The following is a 21,131-nucleotide window of genomic DNA, read 5'->3' on the forward strand; positions in this document are numbered from 1 at the left end:
ATACTATTTTGAGAGACTTCTACTTGAGTCTTTCCATCCTCCTACTTTCTGCTCCACTGATTCAAAGCCAAATGTTGTACTTTAACTTGACTACATGTATTTGATAACTTCAGCTACTTGTTACTTTGTAGATGAAGATTAATCATTGAACGCAGAAGCAACTAATAAATTAGAAATCATTATAGATTAAGACTATTATGTTGATCCTTGCAGACTAATTATACAAGCAACCCAGCAGTATGTAGAATTTTTTTTAAAAAGCTCATCATTTTCAGGTGCAACATTGAAGGCATTTACACATTTTTTTGCATCAATAAACAATTAATTACACTCAAATAAATCTAAGCGTTATTAGCATTGAGATCAGGACTATGTGAAGGCCTCCTCATCTGTTGAAGGACTTCTTGTTCTCTTTTTAATTAAAGATAGTTGTTTATGATTTTGGCTGTATTTTTGGCACTGTTGTCTTTCTGCAGAGTAAATACGGGATGGATCAGATTCCTCTCTGGTGCTACTGGTGATAAATAAGGCTGTAAGCATATAAAATGCTGAAACTTTGACACAGGAGCCTACTGTATATTTAAAGCCATTCTGCATGAGTAAAACTGATTAGTATTAAAAAAAAATATCTGCATATTGTGCAATTGCAATATGAGTCACAGCTTTATTGGGAATTGTATTTTTTTCCCTATATCCTTTTCTGCTTGTGACTGCGGTTCATGCAGTACAAGTTGTGACACATTTTATCTCTAGCTGTCTGTGGTTTGGACGTTGAACTTGGCCATAATTTTAATTACTATAACATTGCTATCGCAATGTTATCAGTAAGGTTTGTTTTTTTAACAGATGCCTTCGGTTGTACTCTCAGAAAAATAAGGGCCATAACTGGAACCGAAATTTTTTTCCGCAGTGATGCCATAGAAGAACCATTTTTACTTTTGCAAAGGGCCTGTTAGAAAGGAGATTCTTTAAAGAAACATTTCTCCAAACAGTTCCTTAAAGAGCCTCCAAAGGTGTCTCAAAGAATGTTTCCCAAAAAAGTTCCAAAGCTGGTTCCTTTAAATGGCACTCAAAAGAACTTTAGCAAAAATAGGTTCTTTAAGGAATCGTTTTCAAGACAGTTCTAGTTCTATTATGAAGTTTTTTTTTTTAGTAACGGAGTGAAAAGTTTTTAAAAATAACAATGATGATTTGCACCATTAATGGGTCTCTTCCATCATAATACTTTTGATATTTTGGGTTTTGGCCTGTTGGTAGGACAGAACAACATGTTGCAAGATGTCAATTTGGGAAGTTATGAAAAGTGTTGTTCTGACAATTAATCAATTAATTGAGAAAATAATCTGCAGATTATTTAATTATAAAAATACTAATTAGCTGCAGCAATGATTTCATGCTATTACCTGTCATTAAACTAAATAACTCCAATAAAAATGAAGAACTTTCAGTACTTTAAAAAAACACTTAAAGTACATAAAGGACCAGACCCTAAATAAACAGGTTCTTCAGTTGAGGATGGCATTTTGGAGAACCAGAGAGGATTCTGAGGAACCAATACTTTTCTTAGAGTAGATCAGTGTCATCTTAAAAGCCTGATCTCAAAGTTTATTTTTATGTGAGGATGTTTTGTAGTTTTCTTTCAGGTATTGTCTGTTTCTCTTTAAACAACTGGTTTTTGTTTTTAAACAAATGCTTTCTTCCCTCTTTGATGTGATAAATATATCACGTTTGTTATCATGTTTTTTGTGTTTATGTGTCAGAGTATAGTTTAACAAAAACATTTAGTGAATAGTTGACATTTGACTGTTTTCTAAGGAAATAAACTACTGCGATGCGGGGCTAATTATGAAATATTCGGACGCCCACATCATTCAGACTCCTCTATGTGTGTGTCCTACAGACTGCATGTGTTTGCATATTTGTCTACTGTACCTTGTTGTACAGTGAGTGTGTGTCCACAGCAGCGCCCTCTGTGTGTTACTATCAGTAGGTTGCAGCAGTCGGAGCCGCGCAAGCGCAGTGAGCATGCGGGCGCAGCTTCGCCGTGGTTTCGGTTGAGCATTCTTGGCAACGTCTCTCTCGGTGAACAGGCAGCCGACCGTCGGCTGTTTCCACAGTGTCTGGAGAATTATTTTAACGGAGTAGGAGCCGAGAGGAGCCGCCGGAGCAGCGTTAGGTAAGCTGTGAGCTCTTTTTGTTCTCTCTGAGCAGTTTTAGTTGAGCAGTGGAGGTTACTATAAAGCGCTGAAAAGTGACGAGTGAACTAAACGTTACCGAGCAAACACCGAGCGGCAGCCGAGCGACCAACTTCAGTCAATGCAGAGAGCAGCGTCTTTACTACGGCTCTGCCCTTCGTCTCTGTCCCACCTGGAGCGACTCACACTGGTTCTCAACTCCCTTTCGACTTCCGGCCATTCAGCAGAGTACATATACAGGCTTAAATGTGGCGCTACCCGCTAAAATGCATTAACTACAAAATATTCTACAACCATCCTGATAATTAGGGTTCCAGTGCGCATGCTCTTAGAGCTCTGCAGACTTCGGATTTGTAGTTTTTCGTACCTGAGTTAATCACAGTTGTGAGGGCCAAGAGAAAACGGTAAAACTACAAGTTCCAGACAATGGGAGCTTTGTTTGGGAGCAGAGCTAGCCAGCTAGTTAGCCTGGACGAGCTTTGAATTTCGAGTAGTTGTGCTGCAATAGGAAGTTGCCTTGGCTGGAGATTTTGTTTTATTATGAGCTGCATGGAAAATATTTTGGCTTCACGTATTTTAGGAGGCGGGAACAGTAGTTGTAAACGGCAGCGGTTTGCCGTGAAAGGGTGTGCAACACGTTTTAATTGTGATGGTAAAAGGTGGATTGATCGTGCTGCTGCGTGTGTGGACATGCACACTCTATTCTGCTGTCACAAAACGTGTGCAGGATTTGCAAAGTGCATCGTAGAAATGCGGAGTGTGCGTGCGCGTCTGTGCGGTCGAGTGTGTGCACTGAATGGGAGGTGATGATGCCTCGGCGTGTCGTCTTCCTTTCATTGAGATCCCCCGTGTTGCTGCTGTATTCCCCCAACCCTCAGGAAATGACACGTCGCGTATTAGCATGATGGATCTGTTGGGCAGGAGCAGCAGAGCATGGCAGTACTGCACATATTCTGGGCATCATTTGCTCTGGTTGCCTCCCATCTGGAACTAATAGAATAATGATTACCAGGAAAATGTGGGAATGATGTTAAAGTGTCTCAACCTGGTTATCCCACTGCTCAGCCGACTGTAACAGCACATGGGCTGGAGTGCAGCACTGCCCACTTTTTTCAAATTTTTTTTTTGCTGTGCAGTGGGGGATATCCTGCATTTCACGTTTACTTTGAGAGGGAATCAGATTTGAATGTCGCCAGTGCAGTTCTCAACAGCAAAGTTAATGCTGAATAATAATGACATGGTTCTCCATATTGTAAATCCAGTTTGCTTTGATCTCTGGCTTTGCACCAGACTGCAGGAGTCAGTTACACAATGCTCTCTGTTTATAGTTTCCATCAAGAAATTTCCATCCTTTCCATGGATTTTTGAAAATGTCAAAGGCAAAACTAAGCAGGGTGGTTATTTATGGATAGCGAATATCATTTTTAACCGTAAATCCAAAGCACACTGCACTTATTGAGTAACTAAAAGTTATGTGTCCTGTTCAGTGATTCTTAGATTAGCCACACTGTTCATGTGAGACACTCCAATTTTATAATATATCCATCCACGTAGCCTTTACTGTTGTACTTCACAGACACATGCTCCTATCCTGTCTCCTTCTGTATATCTCTACCTGTCTGACACAGCAAAAAATCCCATAAATTGATTGCTGGGAGAGAAAAAAAAAAAAGCTGCAGCGCACCAGTAGTTCAGCCTGACATATTACATTAGTCGCTGCAGCAGCATGTCCCTGCAAGCTGTGTTTGCAGGGACATGCTGGAAGTAAACAACAGGAGTGTGCCCACTTTCTAGAGATGAAGCAAACATGCTAAAGGTTGCAGGCATTTCAGTCTATGGTGTAGATCTGTCGGTGCGGTTAAAATTTTATGATATCAAACAATTTTACGGTTTCAAGTGCTTAAAATCACTACTGTGTGGGCATTTACATGGTGGGTGCTGCCAAAGTTATGTTGTAATAGGCCTCTTACATGTCATAGCAGTAGCACAGAAGTTGGTAATAAGATTAATGATGGTGACGTTTTTGTTTTTTGTTTGTTTTGTTTTTTAAGTGTCACCACGCTGTGACAGGATCCTCAATCTGAAGCAGCTTAATGGAATTTGTTCATTTTATGAGGTAGAGCTGTGCTTTTTCTACTTTGCGTGTTAAAATGTCCTTCATAAACAAGCCTTTGAGGTTAGTTATCTAAGCGTTAAGAAAAGAGCATAAGAATAACATTGGAACTAAAATGAAAACAAAAACAAAATGTCATTGATATTAAATCTTCAAAATTACTTTTTGCACTGTCCTTCAGATGTTTTTTTCCCCATAAAGTTCTGGTTTTATCATTGCATAAAAGTCAATAGAACCTACTGTTGCCTTGTGTCAGGTCAACTCTTTACTTGGAATTTGATAATAATAGACTCTTTCTTAGATGTCATGTTGTTTTTTTAAGTGGGATAGTTTAAGTCACATGAATTGAATCAAAATCAATGCACTATGTTTCTACCCACACAGTTTTTCCTGGAATTTTAGGTGCCCTGAAAGAGGTTTCAGGCAGCACCAAGGCTAAAGAATTAGAAAAAAAAATATGTTTTTAAACCAGTTTTAGTAATTGGAATTTCATTTACTGAAGTATAGTAGATGTTTTTGTTTATCAAATGCTCAGAAATAACAGGAAAAAAAGTAATGACTGTGCCACCTTACGGCCAACTTTACTGGAGAGATAGATGCACACAATTCACAAGAAACCTCTTTCCCAGATGTGCTTATACAAATCAAACAATACAAATCAGAAAAATATCAGTACTAATAAATGTACATGCACAAAAACAGAATCGAAGTTCTGCGTAGTGTTTATGATGTCTCTTAGTCCATAGTTTCAAGATTTAGTTGAGATTATGTGTTTAAACCTTCCAATCAAAACTTGTCAGCATGCTATTAGACATCATACATTTTCTATATGCCTTAGGTTTGGTCTAAAATATGTTTTACTCTGAATGTTACATGATTTCGGAAACTCCTGCCAGGTTCACAATATCTGTATAAGTGTGTTTGTTGTGGTGTTTTTGCAGTGATAAAACATTATCTGTGCTCATCTATGCTCATTTCATAACTTTGGACCCACGTCAGATTGTTGTATAGCCCCTCTAGCAGTTCGCTTGTAGTTGCTCCACTGGGTACCAGATAACTATTTCTTACAGTCTGTGATCTTGAACATCTCATATTTTCTGCTACTTGTTTTGGTGTTTCATTGCAAGCAGCTGCAGGAACAAAGAATCCCGTCTTCAAAGGGAGCTGAATGTGGGCCACCTGAGTTACTTCGCCTGTAAGCATTTTGTTGAATCACAGTGCCCTATCTTGGCAAAGGTGACTCATCAGTTGTTGTTTCTTTATTCTTGAAGAGGATTTTAAGGAACTTACTCACAGGCATACAATCATGGTCATCTGTTGGGTGAACAATGAAATCTTTCCAAGATCATCCTTTGTGATAGTGTTAAAGGCAGCAAAGACTGTGTTTTGGCACCAGCGATGTTTGCAGTTCTCTTTCCCAACCGCGACACCTTGGCTGCCCTCCTGCTGTTTGTAATTTTAGAACGCAAAATCTCTTGCCAGGGTTCTATTTAATCCTTAAAGGCGTCTTAGTTGAATGAAGGTTAATAGAAATGAACAATTGTGTGTTTTCACATTATGCATAGGAACTCACACATGCACACGCACGACATCCATCTCAATCGTCGTGTGTATCTTGGTAGGTCACAGAGGCAGGACAAACCTTTAGGCTATTGATGCCATCTGGTCTATGTCAGCGTCCATAGTGATGGCTGCGTGTGTGTGTGTGTGTATGTGTTTTAAAGTAGCCTGACATTTAGCGTTGACTTTAACTTGAACTTATAGAGTTCAGCCATCATCGGCTCAGAGTCAGCTGACTTGCCTGCTGCAGGTTACTGAAATCAATTTCTTATTGAAGTGTATTTCAAACTACTCTCTCTGTATTTATTGCTGGCTCCTAGTCCTCTTTATAGTCCTTATAAACAACACCGTGAGGCAGGTTAAACCCATGTTGGCAGTTAATCTAAACGGCTCTCCACATGTCATCACACCTGGCATCACAGCCTCCTCCCAACCGTGGTGAAATGCAGTTAGCACATTAATTAACTGTCATATACAGGTGTTTCTGTTGGATTCTGGTCTTAATTCAGTGTTGTTTTTCAGTGATAATTTATCAATATTCAAATATTAAAACATTGGGGAAAAAACTACTTTCCTCCTGAGATTAGGCAATGACAATTACTGAGTTTATACAGCAGCTCTTGCATGTTTACACAAAATAAAAACAAAATATATAGACAAAGAATATTTAATTGTGCAGCACTTTTTACTAAAGGAGGCAATTTAAAGTGTTGTGCATACATTAATGGAATGCATGGAAACAGCATTTAAAAACAGTTAAAAACAATTAAATTTGTCTAAATTAAATGTAACTACATTTAAATACAATTATAGTGCAGGTACAGTGCAACAGTAAAGACTCCAAACACCCTATACAAAACAGTATATAACGTTTTAACAAAATCTCACTCGTCTAACAAGACAGTCTGAGGGAGAGCAAACCAGAAACTCAGAGTGCATTGTGTGGGCGAAAGCAAGCATGCATACAGCGAGAACAGAAAATTACATTTTATTTGACAATTATGTAATGTGGTGTTGTTTTATCTAATTCAGTGGCTTAGCAATGATGTATGAAAATATAGTTTAGGCTACAGTCTCTGTGAGGTGATGACAAGGGATTAACCTGTCCTCAAATCCCTAAAAACATATCTCCACATCTGACTGATATGGACATTTTGATACACTATATTGCTAATTTAATGACTGAATATAAATAATTGACCCAGCATTTTTGTGTATCAGGAGCTCTTGTGGTGGTTGTTTATAAACCTAAAGAACATTGTGCAAACCCAAACAAATAAATAAAAATGGAAACAAGTCAGTTTAATCTCGCAGCAGTCCCATATAATTTGGTGCACCACAGGTTGAATATACATTCAGAAGAGCTGCGTCATACATGTGTGTTAATCAGAGTGCAGGTGTACAGTTTGAAATGAAATAGTGTTAGACCACCAATAGTAGTGCAGCTCCTCCCCCTCTCTCTTTGATGTATTTTCCTCCCCTGAGGGTCTTATCCATAAGTCAACATGCATGACAGTGTCAAGAGGTCAGAGATTTACAGAAAAGAGGGGCACACCATGTTTCCTGAAATGAGTCTCTGCTTTATGGCCTTCTGTGAAGCTATAAAACATTTGCTAGGTAGGCAGTTGATCTATCAAGCCTGCCTCCTCATTTATTTCTTCTCACTCCTTCAGAGGTCAAATTCCCTCAAGGTGTTGTTTACCAATCTGTGTCTTCTTCCCAGGAAAGAGGATGAATCAGAGAATCACATTCCTGCGTTTTAACGCCCGAGATGTGCTTGCATTCAGCTGGTATAGCACTCCCAGAGTGCACTTCTGTTTTTTACGGCGGTTATGGTCTTCTCAGTTTGGCTATCAGACAAAATAGCCTCTCAGTCGTAGCACCCTCATGGTCCCAGGCTACATCTTCTGTCTCTTGACTCCTCTGTGCTGAGTATGTTTGACTGGGGTAAATATAGCCTGTTGCTTTTAGCTCGAGGATAAACACAGATGTTGAGGAGGCCTTTCTTGCCATAGGTTGGCCTGCGTCCTCCCCGTGGTCAGCGTTCATAGCAGAGAGAGGGAGTAAGAGAAAAAGCCTCATCGTCCATCTGCAAAACACTTAAACAGTGTTACTGGAATTAAAACAAAGCTTTTGACAGGGTAATAAGAGATACATAGTCTAAAAAGCATTAAGACAGCCTGACAAAGTGCTGTACATAAAATGTGATTTACACCGGCCTTTATATGGCTGTCCATTTAGCAGTTAAGGTGAAGGCGACTGTACAGATTTGCAAATGGATGTCTTCTTGAGAGCGAGACTGTACTTAGCTATGTCAGGCAGTGAGTTTAAACTTAAATTCTTAGATCTGTGCTTATTGGAACAGAGGAGACAGGACTGTAAGAAAACCAGATCTGACTGAGTTATTTCTGAATTCTCACATTGAATCCAAAGCCACGAGGGGTACGAATTGCTGCAGTAGCTGGCTATAGGCCGGCTTCATCTGCAAGCAGTACTGAATGTGCTCCTCTCCAAATCCTCACAACTATTTCTCTTCCCTGTTTGTAAAGTTTCTCTTTAAGTTATGTTCTTCTTTCAAAAAGTATGATGTTAAGTGGTGTTTCAGTGCTGTACTATGAGAGGCTGGTGATGGTACTAGAAGCACAAATCATGCATTCACTCTCCAGGGAACATACTTTGTTCTACCGACTTAGAAAGCATTCAGATACCCATCCATTAATGTAAATTGTCAGGGAACTGAAACGGGCAGGCGCCACTTTTCTCTGTAATGTCTTTATCTACCTACGTCTTGTTTCTTGTGTCTTGGGAGTTGAAATTGTCTGCTGCTTTAAGGAGAAGAGTGTGTTGTTACACCTGCTTCATATCTGTCCCTAACTGAGGCTTCACACATGGGGATGACAGGTGGTGTGTGTGTTTCCACAAAGAGCTCTATCATACTCTAGCATAGCAGAAATGTTCTGGAAACAGGAAATCCTGCCTGACGGGATAAAGAAACAGCTGATTCTGTCTCCATCTGTTTTTTATAGAGTGAGGAGGAGTAAATTAACCTTGTGTGCCCTGCATACACATGAGCTTGACCGTCACACACCTGTCAAGTCATAAGTTCATCTGCTATCTGTTTTGCTCTAAGCTGCAGAAAAGAATCATAAAACGACACAGTTGCAGTTCATTAATCCTTTCAGTGTCCGTCCATCCGTCTCCCCCCACCACCACCACCACCACCCACCCCAAACAAAAATATCAGTCTATCCTTCAAGTTTCCCAACTGTGAAGAGCTGCTGGTTTTTTTTGGTCATGTATCATAATAAACTGAGTACCTTTGGTATTTAGAGTGTTGGTTGCACCAAACAAGACATCAGAAGTTAGCAGCCCTCATTTCTGTATAAGGGCAGAAAATTCTGAAAAATGCCCATTGCAGAACCCAAGCTGACGTATTCCCCTAAGTTTTTGTATCTCCTAGATATATTCAGTTAACAATACGATAGTAAAATGAGAAAAGCACAACATGCAAAAAACACTAGAACCAGCAAATATTTAGCATTTTCCCCTAGTTAGTACTCTAGCGTATAATGGTTGTTCATTCATTTTCTATCGGTTGCCTGACCAATAATAAATGATTCTTTTCAGCCATAAGTTCACACGTACTGTAAAAGGACTTCCTATCATGTGAGCTCATATTTTTACTCCAAATGATGTTGCTTATCAGAAATATAGTGAGAGCTTCTTTTCTACCAGTTTAAATGTTATGTTTGACGATAAAGACAGGCTGCTTGAAATCGGTGATCAAAAATGTTAATGGAGAAGTGAAAAAGCCCTTCAACTCAGTCAGTGGTCTGAATCATCAAAAGGCTGGAATAATCCCGACCATTAAGTCTCAACAGTGAGTCAGTCCTTCATTGTAAAAGCAATGTGTGAATGACCACATTTTCCTTTCTTGTTGTAGTGTCATAAAATCATCTCTGTAGCTTCTAGGCACCTCATGGGAATTTCATCTGTATTTTATTTGGAGGCGTTGGTCAGCCTTTTTGCTCCTTCTGTGCTGCCTGTTGGAGGTCACGGGAAGTGAGTGTGTGCTGAGGAGAATGCAACTGTGTGGTGGAGATGAGTGTTGCTGTGAATCAGACATTAGGCAGCAGGGAGAGAAGTGGCCTTACACTGCGGAGATCTGTCACTAAGACGAATGACCAGCTCACAGGACGTGAGCAAAAACATTCCTTTCAAGCGCAGAAAAAAATCTGGCTTGCAGCTGATATCCTGGACTTTTTCTTTTGCCCATGCATTGTTGGGATAGTTTAAGATTAGGTCATCCTAGTTTCCGGAGAGGAACCACACTGCCTCCGAGTGCATGTTGGAAAAAAAGGGCGTAACACCAAACACCATCAGGGTAGATTTGCATGTTTCCCCATTCTTCTGTCACTCAGGATGTTTTTCTTTTTGTGACCTGCACGTCCTTTTAAAACACACACAGACAGCCTGGCAAACAAACACTCTTCCAGGGCTCATGCAGGTGTGTGGCTTTGTATTTATGTTGGAACGGGTGAGTTAGGTAAAAATGTTTCTCGTTATTTTTGCCTATCTCAGTGTAAAATATTCAGGAAACTACAATAAAAGCAAATATTTCCTTGTTTTTCCTTATTTAGGGATATGTGTGCAGAGAGGCATATACGCATGCATGCATGCTTACATACATACATAAATGCAGGCATTCATAGATCCACCCGTACAGACATACATATGGTTTTGCCCTCTGTGTCTTTTCACAGCTCAGATCTCAAGCTATGACTGCTTACTGTGGAGCCATTGTTTTAATGCTAATTGAGTGTAGCATGTGGTCATTCCATGAATGCTTCTTGTCCCAGTTTATTATAGTACTGTATCATAATGTGCATTTTTTTCCCTCCTCATTTCCAAATCAGATTGGATTGAGGTTATTTAGTGGGCTATTTCCACACACGTTCACATGGTCTGCTCTGCTCATGGAGGGTATGGTATGCTAATGTGTTTATTCTGTTATGCAGATTACATATTAAGTCTGCCTTATGAAATAGACTTAAGGGAATCTCTGACAAACATGAAGTATACAGCTCTTTTGTTTCGTGGCCTTTTAAGATCGTGCTGAGTATGTAATTCATAGTGTGTATATGTATACAACGTGGCTAAATAACTCAGAGTTATTCCAACTAGTTACCATTTTGACTCTCTTTTTATGATATGTGCGGGGGGGGGGGGTACTTACCTCGTAGTTGATAGTTCTAAGCAATCTTGAAAAAACTGCTGTGCAGGTCATGATTCTGATAGGTTAAACTCAAAGAGGAAAACAGCAAGAAGTGCCATTTTGTTCTGTTGCCTTTATGTTCTCGTCGAGTAGCAATCTTTTGTCAGACATCGCCATCAACAACATGTAGTTTACTACATAGAATAACATAGCAAAACCTCCATTGTTCTATTTCCTACATGTTCAAAGAACTGGAGTAACATCCAGTAACTGACATTTGTCATTGTTTTGATGCACTCTGAGTTGACCTCACAGTCAAAGCTGTTCGATCATACACTGCAATGGGAATGGCTGAAAGGACAGATTAAGGAGCCATTCCTGTAAATGTTCGCACCACCTTGCACCTTGCCCAAATTCCTACGGTGGAAAGCCATCCATCTGCCATCAGATTAGGTCTGTGCTTGCATGTGTTAGAACAGCCAATGCAGTCATATTACATTTCTGCAAAGGTCTGGCCAATATAGAAGTTTTTGGTAGATGACAACATGCCTTAGCACGCTGCTGTGTCAACACAGTAGCCACAAAGAAATGAAATGGGCCGCATTTTTTTCCTGCAGTGCTAATGTTTGTCAGAACGTGGCCTTAATGTTCAGTTATATTTCAGCATTCCACCAAGCTTGGAAAACTAAGACGAACGTTTGGAAACACTTAAGAAATGCCATCAAAGTACACTGATTGGTACCAAAAACTACAGAAAAACTACAGGCCTCCAGTATATTCTGCTTCTGTCTGACAGGATGACGTGCCATTTACTAAAATTTAAAATGAAATAAGAATGAAGGCGACTGAGCATCTTCCCATTATGAATAAATCCGATTTGTGCAGCACAAAATGACACTGGCGGTTGTAACATGACTTAATTTCTCCACTTCTCTGCAAGTAAAGGTTCTATTCATCCAGTTCAATACACATTCATAGTCTTTTTTTTTTGGCTTTTTTGCTGAGCATGAGCACAGATGTTTCCTGAGCTACTACATGTGAAAAATTGTATGCCTTCAAGTGCTGTTTATTCAAGTGCCTGATTAAATTAGTAGTATTGTAATTAGCCCTTCTGATGCCATCCTGTGTAACACTTGCATTGTAGTGCTTAGCTCTCTGTTTTTAATCTACTCCACACTGCAGACTTGACTTTCACTGCAGCTCATCTGCTGGTAGCACATTTATTTAATATGTTTATGCAGTAAATGCTCTTTTATTTCAAGGGTAAATGTCAAAAGCGAGTGTGTGCAGCAGTGACAGGCTTGTTAACTGTCCCATATGAGTAGACCAGAGAGCAGTGGAGGGCAGAAGGAAGTGACAGAAGTTTGGGTGTTTCTCCACACACCAGCAGAGGCTGTTATCATCGTGGGAGAGGAGGAGACGGATGGACTGATAACTCAGGGAGAGAAATAGCTTGACAGGGGAGGAGGGATAAGAGGACAAGGCAGAGGGAGAAGCTGAAAGGGAGGTCTGTTGCAAGAAGAAAGCCAGTCCATGTGCTTCCTTCTCCTCTTTCACCTCCTTGATTTGTCCTCCCTTTTCTCCCTCCCTTTTCCCCATAACCTCTGCAGCGGAGCTCTGATTAGATAACTGTCTAGTTCAGTGTGTCAGGCAAGGCTTTACCTGAGAAATAATAATGATGACCAAGAGAGAGAAGAAAACATAGTGGAAGTAAGTGCCGATTTAAAAAAGAAAGTGTGAATGTGATACAATCCCCCCTAGAGAGAGATGAGAGCTGCAGCAAGGGAGCGAGGGTGTATTGTGCGTGAATCCATGGAGGAAGTACACAGTCTGTTGTGTGGTTGTCTCTGGAGAGGGCGTGCATGTGAAGCGGATCTCCTCTTACTTTTATGAGTACGATTAAGAAGAACAACTCGAAAAGGTTTAGAACAGAAGAGAGGCAGCAGACAGTGGATATTTTGTCTGTGCTGTAGCTACCAGGTGACTGCTTGTGTGCGTGGAAGGTCACTGTTATCTCCCTGTCGCTGACTGAAACTCACTTGACCCACTTTGTTGCTCAGAGGCACTGAAACACCCACAATGCCACTCTTTTCCTCTGTCTCAGACATGCACTTTGGCAACCTCTTTGCTGCCTTCCCTCTCCCAGACATGAACTCTGTCACTGCTCTTAGCCTAAACACCTCAACACACACATGGCTGCATCCATTAAGAACATTTCTGCCATGTAACTACTGCAGACACTCCCCCCCACCTCTTGATGTGCATGACACACTCACATGCACAGTTGTCTACAGAGGGCTATGTTTTTCCAGTGGTTCCCATGTCTGAGTTTGCACAGAATATTGGCAGCCCCATGGGAAGCCTCCAGGCTGTGGGTTTTTTCCTCCTCACAGTTTTTTTTTTTTTTTTAATAAAGGAATAGTTTAACATTTTGGGAAATGCTCTTCATTTTTGTGCTGAGAATTAAATGAGATGATTGATACTACTCATGCGTGCATTGCAAGTATGAGCCAGGACCCAGCAGGCAGCTTCACAGACAGAGTGATATTGTCAAAAAAAAAAAGGGATTACGCATACTTCCCAAAAATGTCAAATTGTCCCATCAAATGCTCCTCTTCCCATCTCTTCATTTTCCCCCTTTGTCCTATTTTTCCTCTCTTTAATTTTTTATCAAATGTCAAATGTTTTCACTCGACACTAAAGTTGTCTGTGACTGGAAAACAAATAGGCCAGTGTATGCTTTTGTGAGCACATGTGCAGCTCAGTGTGAGTGCACGTGCACGCATGGCTGTAGGACCACACCCTGGACTCACGCCACGCTTTAAACCAAACACAGAGAGAAAAAGAGATGACTTCTGGATGGATTTAGCTTGTTGTGACAGCGCTCGGCACTAGTTTGGGCCGGGGCAATGATGACTGTGGATTGCAGGGTGAAAAATGAGCAAAGTGGCAGCAGCGCTGAGCTTCACGCCATCTTCACTCCTGCAGCTACAGCCAAGTTTAAGAAACAAAGTGATGATGATGATCCAATGGTACAGTCCTTGTGTTGGTGTTTCATTTGAGGCTGGTTGGATCAGACACACCTTCCACTCAGCTGTTATTACTGGCCAAATTCCCCTTCAGAGATGTTGCTGTCGGTCCAGATGCCTGAGATAGTTTTGAGGGGCTGAGACCTCTATCGGCATGTAAAACTCCCCCTCACCTCCCCTGTGTGATTGATACTTCGACCTGAAACTAACAATCATTCATAAATCATTATAGCTACTTTAGCATTAGAACCAGATGGTGCTTTATATAGGAAAGAGTTTTAATGTGATGCAGAGGTTGACCTCTGGATTCAGAGGGCAGTGCACTGGCAGACCTTTAGTCAGATCCTGTGTCTCCATTTAACTTTGCATAATGGGGTGTTTCTATGTGCTGGTCAAGGACACAAGCACGCATTAATACACACACACACACACACACACACACAATGCCACTGTGAGTTAAAAGGAACCACACCTTGCTCCTGTAATCCTCTTTCAGTCAAGACAAACCCCTCTTTATAATATCTTCTGAATAGACTGTTCACCTGCACTCACCACCTGCTTCCTCTTTGCAAATGTGTGTTTAAATGCATCAATTTTTTGGATACTTAAATCCAGTAGTGTAGAAACAAATGGTACAATGCACAATACATCAACAATACTAATGTGCTATTAAGAAAATTAGAGAAATAAAAAAATCTAACAAACAATACGATGGTTGATGTGTCATGGTACGGTGCATAAACAACTGGTATTTTATTGTCAGTCTCCTGCAGGTTTCAGCAATGTTTGCAGTGACAGAAGACTTCTTTCAGAGTATTAATAGTTCTTGACAGTGGATCTAACCTTCTCTAACTGCACAAACTACATCAGATACCCTATCCAGTGAGTATTATTGGAAGTCGCGTCATCTTACAACTCTGGGAGGATCAGGCAGCTGGCAATAAGAAACAGAAGGGATTAACCTTAATTTAGGATTAAATTCTTCAGCCCAAAAATTGTGATTAGTGACTTTAAGGAAGGGATAGAAAGGGATCCCAAGCACATTTCTTTAGAGATTTTAAAATACAATAGGCAGAAGGGACCATGTTTTATTATGGCACCTAGCAGTATGCAGTTACCTTTGAGATCTACCTCTGTTGCTATTTGCTCTGGTTTAATTTCCCCGCTTGCTGGCTGCATTCTTTGTTTCTCTTTTCTCACAGCGGCAGTTTGTACAGTGCTTTCTGCAGGCCTGTGTTTCAGCTTGGTCTCAATGGACCTACTGTACTCTGTTTGCTCTCGCTCGTCAAAAGTCCTGCAGGCAAACAGAGCCTGGTCTCTCTGGGGCCTGGGACTGTGCAAAGCCCGCTGAGCTACAGTACTACAGTTTCACCATAGAGTCATGTTACCACAGTGTCTGGCTAGTGACGTTGTGTGAGAAGTTGGGGTGTACGTGTTTGTGTGCTTGTAAGTGTTGGATATGGACTCAATGTGGACTTTTGAATTTTTTTTTCTTGATCTCACACTGATTAATGAAAAGAGTCACGCAGATTTTAGCTTCACACTCACAAGAATATGCCATCACAAAGAGGAGACAGAGATGGGTAGTGGAGGGGAGGGGAGGAGGAAACACTAGACATTACATTAGGTGTGAGAGGAGGAGTGGCAGACCCTTGTAAAAGAAAGATGCATCCCCCTGGGCAAGGAAGACTCAGCCATTGTCCTCCAAATGATTGTAATGCATAGCTGTGTCCAGATGAAGTTTCGCATTTTGGTGCACGTCTTTTCTGTTTAATGTAGCTCGCTCTACCCCGGCATCTCCAAATATTCTGTGGGACTAGAAATTGCTCCCCTTGGCTGGTGTTGGCAGACGCAGGGAGAACGAGGGAGGAGGAGGAGGGGGAGGCCGGAGTGATTATGAGACTTGGGGTGTGCTTTAACCCACTTAGCACACCATCTCAGAGTCTCCTGCCAAAACGGTGAGCTTAGTGCTTTAAATCCTCTTCCCAGAGTGAGCTGATAGTTTGTTGCTTGCGGCTGTTCTTTGTCTTACTGCCTAGAAATGTTATCTGCGTGAGTTTTTACCCTCCGTATGCAATTTATGATTATTTGTATCAGCATGATGGTTTTATTTGTCCTATAAGTGAATGCATGTGAGTGTGGATCTGCCCATCCTGCAGTGAGTTATTGAGAGCTGTGTATGTGAGTTGTCAGGCAGTTTCCTGGTCATAAACACACCAGTGAAGTAGCCCTGCTGTGTTTTGAAGTGAGCCTCCCTGTTGGTCCTTCCAGTGCTCATAGCCAGCCAGGCAGGCATGTTTATTTGCCCCCTCCAGACTGGTTTGTGCTGGGCTGGCCTCTGCCCCAGGGGTCTGAAAGTCCAGTTTGAGCTCCAGCTAGTCCATCCTCTCCCAGCTTATTGCCAGCATCACATGCCTGTTTCTTCACCCCCCAAACACACACACACACACGCACACACACACACACACACACACACTATGCTGGGCTCCCTCTCTTAATAAAACAGGCTCATAACGCCACGTTCCTTGCATTCTTTATGTGCAGGCCTCTTTCTGTTTTTTTCACATGCATGGATGGGTTGCACTGAGAAATGTAGACCACACCATTAATAAGGCCAAATTGTGCACAATGCTTTTAGCGTAGCTGAATGCTCTTGGGTTTTAGTTCTGTCTGTTTGCTCAATATAATGCATTCACAACATGCAAGACTTCCACAGAACATTTGAAGAAGTTTCCTCTTTAGTGCAAGTGGAAGTGCACAGCGAAGAGCAGAGGTGGAATCGTGTGGGGGTTGGAGGGCAAGTAAAGGCCAATTCATTGGTGGGGGGTTCGTCGTTGGAGCAGCAGCCCTGTCATTGTAGGTTTATGTCTGGACTCCTCCCCACATCCCCTCCACCCTCCCTTCCTTCTAGCACAGAGGAGTCATGGCAAAATTGGGGTCAGACACGCTCCCACACTTGCAACTCAGTCCTTATTTTATCCTCCTTTTCCCCAAACAAACAATCCTCTCTTTGTCCTTCTAATATCTGTCATCTCTCTGTCTGACCTTCTCCTTCAAATCATCCCGTCTCATTTCTTTCTCCTTCCACTTCTCGTAATGTCTCTCCTCATCTCACGCTTTTGCTCAGGGTAGTGCCCCCACCCCCACCCCCCCCGCATGTCTGCTAAAAGAAGAGGACAGGGTGAGATTTATAATTAACAAAGGCTGATTCTAGCACTGAAAGAGAGAGCTGTCTGGAAGAGACTGAGTGGAGGGGAGCCCAGGGTGGGGATGGTGAACAAATCGGGCTTTTTATACAGATTATCAGATAGATGCTGAAGACGAGAAAAAAAAGCCCACTGATGAGACACAGTGATTGATGTGATCTCAAAAAGGTTGTGCTGCTTTTGTATGCAGGTTTTGGCCAAGTCTAAGCTGCTTAGCCATGGCAGAACTCCACTTGAAAAACAGCCTACAGTACAGTGGTGGTATGTTTTTCAACACTGCATTGATTCTCTGATGAGTTAGGGCAACCATGAAAACTCGTTACCATCTCATAAAAAATGTTTGTCCCCTCAAGACTACATTATCTCTGGGGGAAATTACCACTAGAGCTCTGTGCTGCTGTATACAAATGCACATCCATAGTACATTTACACTCCTATAACAGTTTGTGTCTGAGGTTATTAATTAAGTTTAGATTTTTTTTCTCACCACCGTTGTTGATTTCATCTCTGGTTCTGCAGGACAATAGTACAGTATTCATTTCATACATGCCAGGTTGCGTGTTTGCTCAAGGAAGGCAGTTGGAAAGAGAATGCAAATGATATCCACAACTAACTCTCTTAGTCTCTAATGAAGCAGGCCTGCTCTGAAGCTATAGGGCAGGGCCTGGCCAGGCCTGGCACAATTTGGTTGGTTAAACAGATGGCTCAGTGTGCAGGTCAATGTGGAGGGAGAGACCATGCAGACAAGCTTTTAACCATCTGGGCTCTAAGTGATGATGCTGGGGCTTCTGTACTGCCCATACCTTAATCAACTGATACTTGCTTCCCAGTAATAAAGTTATACTTTATTGACCCGTAATACAGTTTGCTCAAATGGTTGATCTAACTTGTACCGCAAACAGATAATCAATAATTACAGCAGTAGTTTGAACCTATATTTTGCCTCTGTGGGAAAAAAAAAGCCGACTAGTTAGACTCTAACTGAAATAGTTATTTTCTTGAAGAATGATTAATATCACTCTCACCTGTCTATTTTAATATGAAGCTTGAGCTATCAGTTTAGCATAGCATAAACTCTGGAAATAGCAAAATGACAAGGCTCCAGAAAACTATGACCAAGAAAAAGCCCCACATATAACCATCTGTTAAAGAGTCCATATAAAGCTTTTGGGATTTTTTCCTTTCCTTTAGTGTGTTATATAGGTTTTTTGTTCATGTAAATGCTCTGCAAACCTACAAAGCTCAAAGCCCACGCCAAAGAAACTTACTCCAACAGAAAACACTCCCTGAAACGCTCCCTACCTGTCTGAAACCCCTTGTGTGAAGTCCAGGCTTTTCTTCTATTACTTATTTACGTCGCCATGTAACACATTTCAATAATACCTGCTCAGTGACTCGTTTGACACACCCTCAAACAAAGATTTAGTACCTGCCTTGCAACCTGCTTTTATTACTCCAGAGAGCTGCTTTTGCTAGGGCTACATCTCTATACTCCAGAGGTCTGGGGTTATGGCACGTAAATACTTTCATCAGGCCAGCTGACCAATCAGAGTTGCCTGGGCGTTTTAGAAGGGGGTGACAGCAGAGGTGCTGCATTTGTGTACGTTATTTTATAGGGCTGGACCCGAATATCTGAATATTCAGTCGTTGTGGTGGTATCCAGACAGCAATTTTGATATCTGAATATTCAGTCGTTGTGGTGGTATCCAGACAGCAATTTTAATATCTGAATATTTGTCGATGGGCAATTTTTCAAAAAGATTTTATGTCTGACAGTAATTGATTTATCAAGCTAAAAATTCAGAAATATTTTTAGAAATACAAATTCTTAGGAATTTCATGCAAATCAGAGATGGTCAAGCAGTATTTGTTCCAGATAATTTAATGATTTTAACTGGAATGACCCTAAAACATTTTTTTTTAAAAATAGCAAATGAATCCTGTAAGGATGTGCTTTCTTCTCCATTTAAACAGATATCATATTGTACAGTCCACGAGTTTGCCAGTGGCATAAGTGTGGGTTTAGTTAGATCACCCGGTCTCCAATCCTGCATGAGTCAATTTAGAGAGAAGCTGGTTGCAGCTCATCAGAATTTCCCATCTTTTTCAAACTATTCACTGTCAGAGTCAAAGCTCTGTACTTCCTCATATTTACTGTCATTGATCCTTGTGTCAAAGAAATGTGGAACTACCACTTCACAAGAAAAAAATTGTTGTTCTCTTTTTCTGGTCACTCACATAATACATAATAAGTAAGAGACTGCAATGTGTTGTGTGGTTTTGATACATGACGTGCTGCAGCGATTTGAACTAAAGTCCAAGGTGATGTGGTGGAGCCTGGTGGCAGGGCCCAAGCCAGCCCTCAGTCAATATTTGACTCTGTTAGTGCCTAGCTGCTGGCAGGAGAACAAACTAAAATGGTCCAGTGGATTTCTTTGTGGAAAGCAGGGCTGGACAGAGGTACAAAGTTTCTTTTTCAGTGTCAGCTCCAGTGTTAAACCTCCAGCTGCCATTGAGAATGCGCAACACCTGTTCCCCATGTTCTCCAGGTCTGTGTTTATAAAAAGCATCAGAGCAAAACCACAGCACTAAGTGGTTAGTGGGTGGCTGCAGCAGAAGCTTCATTAGATGCTCAAATGTACAGCATTTGTGTGCATGTGTGTGCGTTGCTTTGTCTTAACGTTTGCATTGTTAGCTGCTGCTGTGACACACCGTTAGCAAACAGCTTGGACACAGGCCACCCAGTGAGAAGTGGACGCTGTGCTGTGGTGTTTGTCACCATTCCCTCTCTCTCTCCTTCTCCCTCTGCTCTGTCCATCTGGCAGGGAAAAAGAGAAAATGAACATTACCACACAGGTGGGAAGATTGGCCAGAATTATACAAAAGAAATGTATGAAATGACAGCAGAAGATGAGGTAGCTGCCACAAAAAGAAATGAGGACAAGATGGGACATACTAATGAGCAGAAAGGTGTGGACTGAGGGTAAAAAAAGAGAGAGAGAGAGAGAGAGAGTGTGTGTGTGTGTGTGTTTCAAAAACACATGTGGCACATAAAGAGGCCAGCACATCTCATTAACCAGATCTTACACAGAGGCTTTGAAAAGAGCTGCTACCACCCTGATCGCTTAATTTAACATTTCCTACCCTGTCCAGCTTGAGTTCAATATGGGAGCATAGAGACAGTCATGGTCTTGCAAGTACAAGGTTCAATGTGTTTCTGCTAGAAAAAAAATATTGTCCCTGTATTTTTTACTTGTGAATATACCCTTAGGATTGTATTTTGGAAACTTTTCTCATGATTCCACCTTGAAAAATCACCTGATATTTGTACAAGCACACAACTCGGCCAGTTTCTGTTTGTGTTAAGTCAGGAGGTCATCGTGTGTGCATGGAGGCCAGCTTGCTGTCAGTATGAATGCCGAAAAAACCAATTGTGACTCCTTGTTCGTGGAGTTGTGCCGTGACTCATATCATAGTGAAACTCGATTGCCTGGTTTGCTCAAAGTCATCCTGGCCATGTTGTGTGTGCTGCTGTGATGAAGTTGTATTTCCTGTTTTGCCAGGAGTTCCAGCAACCGGCGGCTTTGTTTGGGGGTTGTGGGTTTGGATTGTTTGAACGTGTTTACACGAAATTGTTCCACAAGAGCGACAGGCATGGAGACGCGCAGATGCACACATAGAAAAATAGTCGGATTTTTCTTTGAATGCTGAACACAGCAGTGAGTTCACCTTCAATCTTCTGACGTCAGTGATGCTATTACCAGTTACTCTCTCATAGCTGTGCCTCTGCCAAGATGGAAAACCTCAAAGACA

At 41.4% G+C, this 21,131-nt stretch overlaps 1 protein-coding gene across 1 annotated transcript in view; it reads left to right on the forward strand.

The window, feature by feature from the left end:
- The first annotated feature begins 2,116 nt into the window (after positions 1 to 2,116).
- Positions 2,117 to 21,131, forward strand: part of sipa1l3 (signal-induced proliferation-associated 1 like 3) — a 73,381-nt gene continuing 54,366 nt past the window's right edge. The window contains exon 1 of the mRNA XM_008291657.1: positions 2,117 to 2,176. The gene's annotated coding sequence lies outside the window, so the exon portion shown is untranslated. The remainder of the gene's footprint in view (positions 2,177 to 21,131) is intronic.

The sequence above is a fragment of the Stegastes partitus genome, unplaced genomic scaffold (assembly GCF_000690725.1).
Source record: "Stegastes partitus isolate 25-593 unplaced genomic scaffold, Stegastes_partitus-1.0.2 Scaffold754, whole genome shotgun sequence".
Classification (NCBI taxonomy): domain Eukaryota; kingdom Metazoa; phylum Chordata; class Actinopteri; family Pomacentridae; genus Stegastes; species Stegastes partitus.